The following is a 6,978-nucleotide window of genomic DNA, read 5'->3' on the forward strand; positions in this document are numbered from 1 at the left end:
CTTCTACCGGTAAATTCGAGTTTCGTTCCTCTTATATTGATTTAGTCGAACGGAATCAGTTCGCGGGTCTACGAGATGAAGACCCCTTGAAACATATGGAAATTTTCACGGACTATTGCTGTTCAATACCTATACCGGAGGGGGTAACTCAAGATGAAGTAAAGGGGTTCATGTTCTTATACTCCTTGAAGGATTCGGCGCGAGATTGGTATCGCTACCTCGATAGAGTAGTAGCTGAGTCACCGATTGGACATCTTTAGCACTAGCCTTCTACAAGAAGTACTTCCCGCCTTCAAGAAGACGATGCCTTGAAGAGTAAAATCACGAGTTTTCAGCAAGGAGCCGACGAAGATTTTTGTGAAGCATGGGGACGTTTCAAAAGTTTGGTCCGAGCTGTCCCTCATCATGGTTTCCAGCAATGGTATCTTTGCAATCTATTTTACAATGCTCTATATGATGATTACAAGGTCATCTTGGATGCAGCTGCTAATGGTAGGTTCCAAAATAATACCGGTCAAAGTAAAGGTTGGAACACCATTGAGGAGATGGCAGTCCATAAAGCTGAGTTTGGAGGTTCACGTGGTAAGTCACGAAAGCAAAGTGAAGACATGACTGCTGTTGTGTCAATCATAACTTCCATTTCTACCCGTCTCGAGAAACTCGAGACTTCTGAAGCTTCCAAAGAGAAAGTCGAAGTTCCTATTCAAAACTCAGATGAGATCGAGAAGTTAAGAGAGATGGTCCAACTCCTTTTGGTTCAAGTGGCGAATATGGAAGCGGTGGGATTGAGTCCTCACAGAATTTTGTGAAACAATTGGAGAATATGGAGGCTAAGCAAGCCGCTAATTCTTCAATTAAATGTGAAGGGCAGTTGAGACTATCAATGCCATCAATCTCGAAGTGGCCTTTCTTATGAAAGTCCCGATAAGCCAAAGGAAGACTCGGGAAATGATGAAGAAGCTCGTTTGAATTCGATGCAAAACGAGTCGAATGCGATAATTGGTCGATCGACTGCATTCCCGATCGATCGATCAATCAATCGAGACAAAATAGTTTTGGTCAGAAACTATTCACACCTAGCACATCCAGTCGATCGACCAACATCCTCAGTCGATCGATCGAGATACCGATGACGATAATTCGACGGGAACTATTCACGCCCGACTTACATGGTCGATCGACCATCCATACCGATCGATCGATTGGATCTCGAAAGCGAGGATGCAAATCCGTCAACTAGTTTGCAAGATTCATCACTCATTGATGATTTGTGGGGTTTTAAACCTACGGAAGCCGAAGGTTACCGATCCTACGACGGTGTTGCGATCCCGTATCCGGAGCGTTTGAAGGCTACCAAGCTGGAGCGTAAGTTTGGTAAGTTTCTGGAGATGGTCCAGAATCTCGAGGTAACGGTTCCTTTCACCGATTTAATTACCCAGGTACCCTCTTACGCTAAATTTATGAAAGATATTTTGAATCGTAAGAGAAATTTTCGTGATGATGGTAATGTTGTGTTCGTGGAGGAATGTAATGTTCTTTCACAAGTTAATGTGCCACCTAAATTAAAGGACCCGGGTAGTTTTTCAATTCCTTGCACTATAGGTAACCACGTAATTGGAAAGGCCCTTTGTGACTTAGGGGCCAGCGTTAGTGTCATGCCGTATTCTGTTTGCGAAAGGTTAAACATTGGTAGACTTAAGGTGACCGATATTACCGTTCAAATGGCAAATAGATCGACTCAGAGACCTATAGGTGTTCTAGAGGATGTACCCGTTCGAGTGGGTAAGTTTTTTATTCCTGTCGATTTCGTTGTTTTGGACATTGCAGAGGACAGTCAGATACCTATCATTTTAGGCAGACCGTTCTTACATACAGCTGGGGCTGTGATAGATGTCAAACGCGGAACCATCACCTTAGAGGTAGGGGATGACACCATTGAGTTGATCTTGCTCACAAGGCAAGCTGAACTCTTGATGAGGATACGTGTTATTCTATTGATGTTGTTGACAGGATTGTTACTTGTAATTGGAGGGAATCCTTAGCCAAGGATCCCTTAGCCGATCTAACTTATTCGGATGAGTGTGCGGGTAATACGGTGGAGAATGCTTTGAGGAGCCGATGCTTTGGTTGCCTCAATGGAGAGCTACGAGCTCAATGAAGAAGAAGATGAGATGCTTTTGAGCCTGGCCAATGATAACTTGGTGAACACTTGCTACACCATTGAAGCCGATTCTGTCTATCTTTGTAGAGGTAAAGGTGCCGGAGCGTAAGCCACTTCCCCTAATCTTAAGTATGTTTTTCTAGATGATACGGAGCAGTACCCAGCTATTGTTAGCTCTAAGCTTAATGATGACCAGCTGTCTGCTTTGATGTGTGTACTTAAGAAAACAGGGAAGGCTTTGGGTTACTCTTTGGATGACATTAAGGGCATCAGCCCCGATGTTTGTATGCATAGGATAGAGTGGAAGAGGGTCACAAGCCTTACGAGACAGGGTCAACGCAAGTTGAACCCGAAGATGCAGGAGGTTGTCATGGCTGAGGTGATGAAACTACTTGATGCAGGTATTATTTATACAGTTGGCAACTCCAAGTGGGTTAGCCTGATTCAGGTGGTCCCGAAGAAAGGAGGGACTACCGTGGTTAAAAATGATAAAAATGAATTAATACCAACTCGAGTAGTGACAGGGTGGCGGATGTGCATTGATTATAGACAGTTAAATGCCGCCACCAAGAAAGACCATTTCCCCCTCCCTTTTGTTGACCAAATGACTGAAAGACTTGCTTCTAACAAATTTCTCTGTTTTCTAGACGGATATTCAGGGTTCTTTCAGATCCCTATTCATCCGGACGATCAGAGTAAGACTACTTTTACCTGTCCACAGGGTGTTTTTGCGTATCGTAGAATGCCTTTCGGATTGTGTAATGCCCCCTGCTACCTTTCGAGAGGTGCATGATGGGGATTTTTTCGATTATATAGAGAATATTATGGAAGTATTCATGGATGATTTCTCAGTTTATGGCAGTGACTTTGATCGTTGTTTAGCTAACCTTGATAAAGTCATGCAGCGTTGTATAGATGTTAATCTTGTTTTAAACTGGGAAAAGTGTCAGTTTATGGTCAATGAAGGAGTTGTGTTAGGGCATCTGATTTCTGATAAGGGTATACATGTTGACAAGGCAAAGGTGCAGGTGATTGAGCAATTACCTCCTCCCGTGAATGTTAAAGGAGTGAGGAATTTCCTAGGTCACGCTGGTTTCTACCGGCGTTTCATTAAGGATTTTTCAAAAATTGCTAAACCACTTACACAATTGCTTCTTAAGGATGCTGTCTTTGTATTTACTGATGAGTGCCATGTCGCTTTTAAAAGGTTAAAGGAGGCCCTAATTTCTGCGCCAATCATTCAGCCGCCTGATTGGGACCTCCCATTTGAGATCATGTGTGATGCCAGCGATTATGCGATCGGTGCAGTTTTGGGACAGCGAAAGAATAAAGCTTTGAATGCCATATACTATGCGAGCCGAAACTGGATGAGACTCAAGTCAACAATTTTACCACTGAGAAAGAGTTTCTAGCTGTTGTTTTTGCCTTAGACAAATTTCGGTCTTATTTGCTAGGTTCTAAGGTTATTGTTTACACTGACCATGCAGCGTTGAAGACTCTCTTTATTAAGAAAGATGCAAAGCCAAGGCTTTTGAGGTGGATACTCCTTTTGCAGGAGTTTGATCTGGAGATCAGAGATAAGAAAGGAGCAGAGAATGTGGTAGCTGACCACTTATCTCGTCTGCAGCCGACAGAAAGGGAGGATTCTTTGCCTATTAATGATTCTTTTCCTGATGAGAGTTTGTTAGCTATTACTACTTCAGGATCTTATCCACCTCCGTGGTTTGCTGATTTTGCTAACTTTCTTTGTGTGAGGTAGGATACCACCCGAGCTTTCATGGCGCGAAGAAGCGGTTTGCCTATGATGCTAGGCAATATTTTTGGGATGATCCTTATGTTTTCAAGGAATGCGCAGACGGTCTCATCCGGAGATGCGTACCTCAGTGGGAGGTGAAGGATATCCTAGAGGCTTGCCACTCTTCTGCTTATGGTGGTCATCACGGTCCGTCCAGGACCGTAGCTAAGGTACTCCAATCTGGTTTCTATTGGCCAACTTTGCATGCAGATTGTCGCAGATTTTGTTCTTTGAATGCGATGCTTGTCAAAGATCGGGAATATTTCCAAGAGACATGAGATGCCACAGGTAGGCATTCTTGAGGTTGAGATTTTCGATGTCTGGGGCATTGATTATCAAGGACCTTTTCCGAGCAGTCAAGGTAATAAATATATCCTCGTAGTTGTAGATTATGTATCCAAGTGGGTGGAAGCTATTGCTACTCCCCATTGCGATGCAAAAGCCGTGATTAAATTGTTTAAAAAGATTATTTTCCCTCGTTTTGGTGTCCCTCGGGTTGTCATTAGCGATGGGGGAATGCATTTTAAAGAAAAACAACTTAGTGCTTTATTGACTAAATTCGGTGTCCAACATCGTAGAGGTTTGGGGTATCATCCCCAAACTAGTGGTCAGGTTGAGGTTTCTAACAGAGAATTGAAAGAAGTCTTAGCTAAAGTTGTTTCTAAATCACAGAAAGACTGGAGTCTCAAGTTAGGCGATGTCTTATGGGCTTATAGAAGCTGCGTTTAAAACGCCAATCGGGATGTCACCGTACCGATTGATTTATGGTAAGACATGTCATTTACCTGTTGAGTTAGAGCGTAAGTCTTGGTGGGCTATTTGTGATTTGAATTTGGATCCTAACCTCTCTCGTGAGAAACGCATGACACAGCTGAATGAGCTAGAGGAATTTAGGCTGCTGGCCTATGACAATGCAAGGATCTACAAGGAGAAATCAAAGCGCTGGCACGACAAGAGAATCATAAAGCGCGAGTTCCATATTGGCGATAAGGTACTTCTTTTTAACACTCGTATCCGTTTATTTCCTGGTAAGCTGAAATCCAGGTGGACCGGCCCCTATACGGTCACAGCTGTCACAAAGTTCGGATCTGTTGAATTGGAGACCTCTGCTGGAGAAAGGTTCAAGGTAAATGGCCAATATGTGAAGCACTATCATGGATCAGATGCATATGTTGGGAAGGTCGAGGTTTTGTACTTCGACCCGCTATCAGATGATGAAAAGTGAGGTAACAAGGTCGTGCGGGACCTCTTAAACCAGCGCTAACTGGGAGGCAACCCAGGTTGTAGTTATTTTGTAATTTAGGATTTCCGTTTTGTTGTTTCATTCAATTTGCTTTTTAAGTTTTCTTGTTTTGTTTCATTTATTTTCACGCATTTGCAATTTCTTGGTTTGGGAAAATTGTACGCCTTTGATAATTTCTGCAGGAATCTATTTTATGCAAAGTGCGTAAGTGGTTTACTGGATTTTTGCGAGAGAAAGACAGGAAGTTTTGATGGCAAAAATGAATTTTGACGAATTTAATTCTAATTGCCAGCTCAAATAGTCGATCGACTAGGATGTTCAGTCGATCGACTGAAGCGAGGAGAACAGAGGCCACTGTGTATAGGGAAATGGTCGATCGACTGGGTCACATAGTCGATCGACCAGTCCGCGGGTTCAGAGGCAGCTAATAAGGGAAGTTTTCATCCTTATTCTCTTATTCTTTCATTTTCCCAAAATCACAAAAAGACCAAACCCTATTTCCTCTCCCTTCTTCGCGTTTTCAACTGCAAAGCCATCTCGTTCTCTGCCTTTCTCGTTTTAATCTTCAAAGAAATCATCAAGGTATGTATCTAATCCTATCTTTATGCTATTTATTCGAGTTTTGCTGAAGTTCCATGTGACATTTTCGAGTAATGTGCCCTTGAGATGACAAAAATCGATTTGGGGAAAACGATCTTAGGGTGTGATTCCTGGTCTTTTATGTACTTTAATTGCTTATTCTAGGCTTTCCCCTTTGATTTTCGACTCTAATTAGCAATTAGAAGCTGGTTATTTCTGTTTTCCCCAAAATTTTCGAAACCCTAATTTGCGCGGATCATCTGATTTTGATTCGGGTTTCTAGAAATTGGAATTTAAGTTGGTTGATTGTGCTAATTTGATCCTTTTGCAGGAACAAAAATGACAAAAGGGAAGGAGCCAATGCAGGAAGGGCAGTCGAGCCAACGGCCTGCTAAGCGGCCGCGCGGACCACCTCTGATGATAGAAACCACTACGGATAGTCTACCTGACTATCCGCAGGTTATCTTTGAAAAACCTATTCACCGCGCTAAATTCTCTTTCTTTGTTTCGACTATAAAGGTCATGACTACCGGTTTCTCCATAAAGACACTTTGGAGAAACTAGGCTGTTATGAGTCGGTCGTGTCCCTGCTAAATGGGACGGGTATGATAGGTCTGGTGGACATGTCTGAGTTCACATATTATGTCATGACCCTCGAATTCTTTTCCTCTTACGCTTTTGATTCCAAAGCCTTTGAGGCTGACGAGACAAACCCTGCATTTCCTTTCGCCTTTTTAATGTCAATTATTCTCTGACACTTGCTGATTTCGCGGGTTTTCTGGGTCTTTGCTCCGAGGGTAGCACCTCGGACCCCTCTGACACTCACCGGGCCATGTGGTCTTGTATTGGTGACACTTACGGGTTGAGGAGGACGGGCACTTCCGTCCACTTGCCCCCCCTTCGTTATTTTTTGCGGTTAATGGGTAATACCATTTTTGGCCGCAAAGAGTCTAATAACGTGAATAATATTGAGCTTTCGATTTTGGCGGGTTATCTGAACGTTGAGCGTCGGAGAGCCCGCATCTATAACATTGCCTACTTGACCGCCGCTCACTTTCAGACTGTAAGTGAGGGCACCAAGACCACCATTGCCTGTGGCGGTTTGGTGACACGTATCGCCAACCGCCTTGTTTTACTTTTCCCTCGACAGGAGGATCCCATTGACCCAGAGCTGCGTTTTATGGACCTCCCTTACGCGAG

General features: G+C 43.4%; 1 non-coding gene across 1 annotated transcript; it reads right to left on the reverse strand.

Moving 5' to 3' along the window:
- Window positions 1–303: 303 nt before the first annotated feature.
- Window positions 304–412, reverse strand: LOC141593252 (small nucleolar RNA R71). Its single transcript, XR_012521353.1, has one exon. It is a non-coding gene; the product is annotated as a small nucleolar RNA R71 (small nucleolar RNA).
- Window positions 413–6,978: the final 6,566 nt, after the last annotated feature.

Source organism: Silene latifolia, chromosome 7 (assembly GCF_048544455.1).
Source record: "Silene latifolia isolate original U9 population chromosome 7, ASM4854445v1, whole genome shotgun sequence".
NCBI classification, from domain to species: Eukaryota; Viridiplantae; Streptophyta; class Magnoliopsida; order Caryophyllales; family Caryophyllaceae; genus Silene; species Silene latifolia.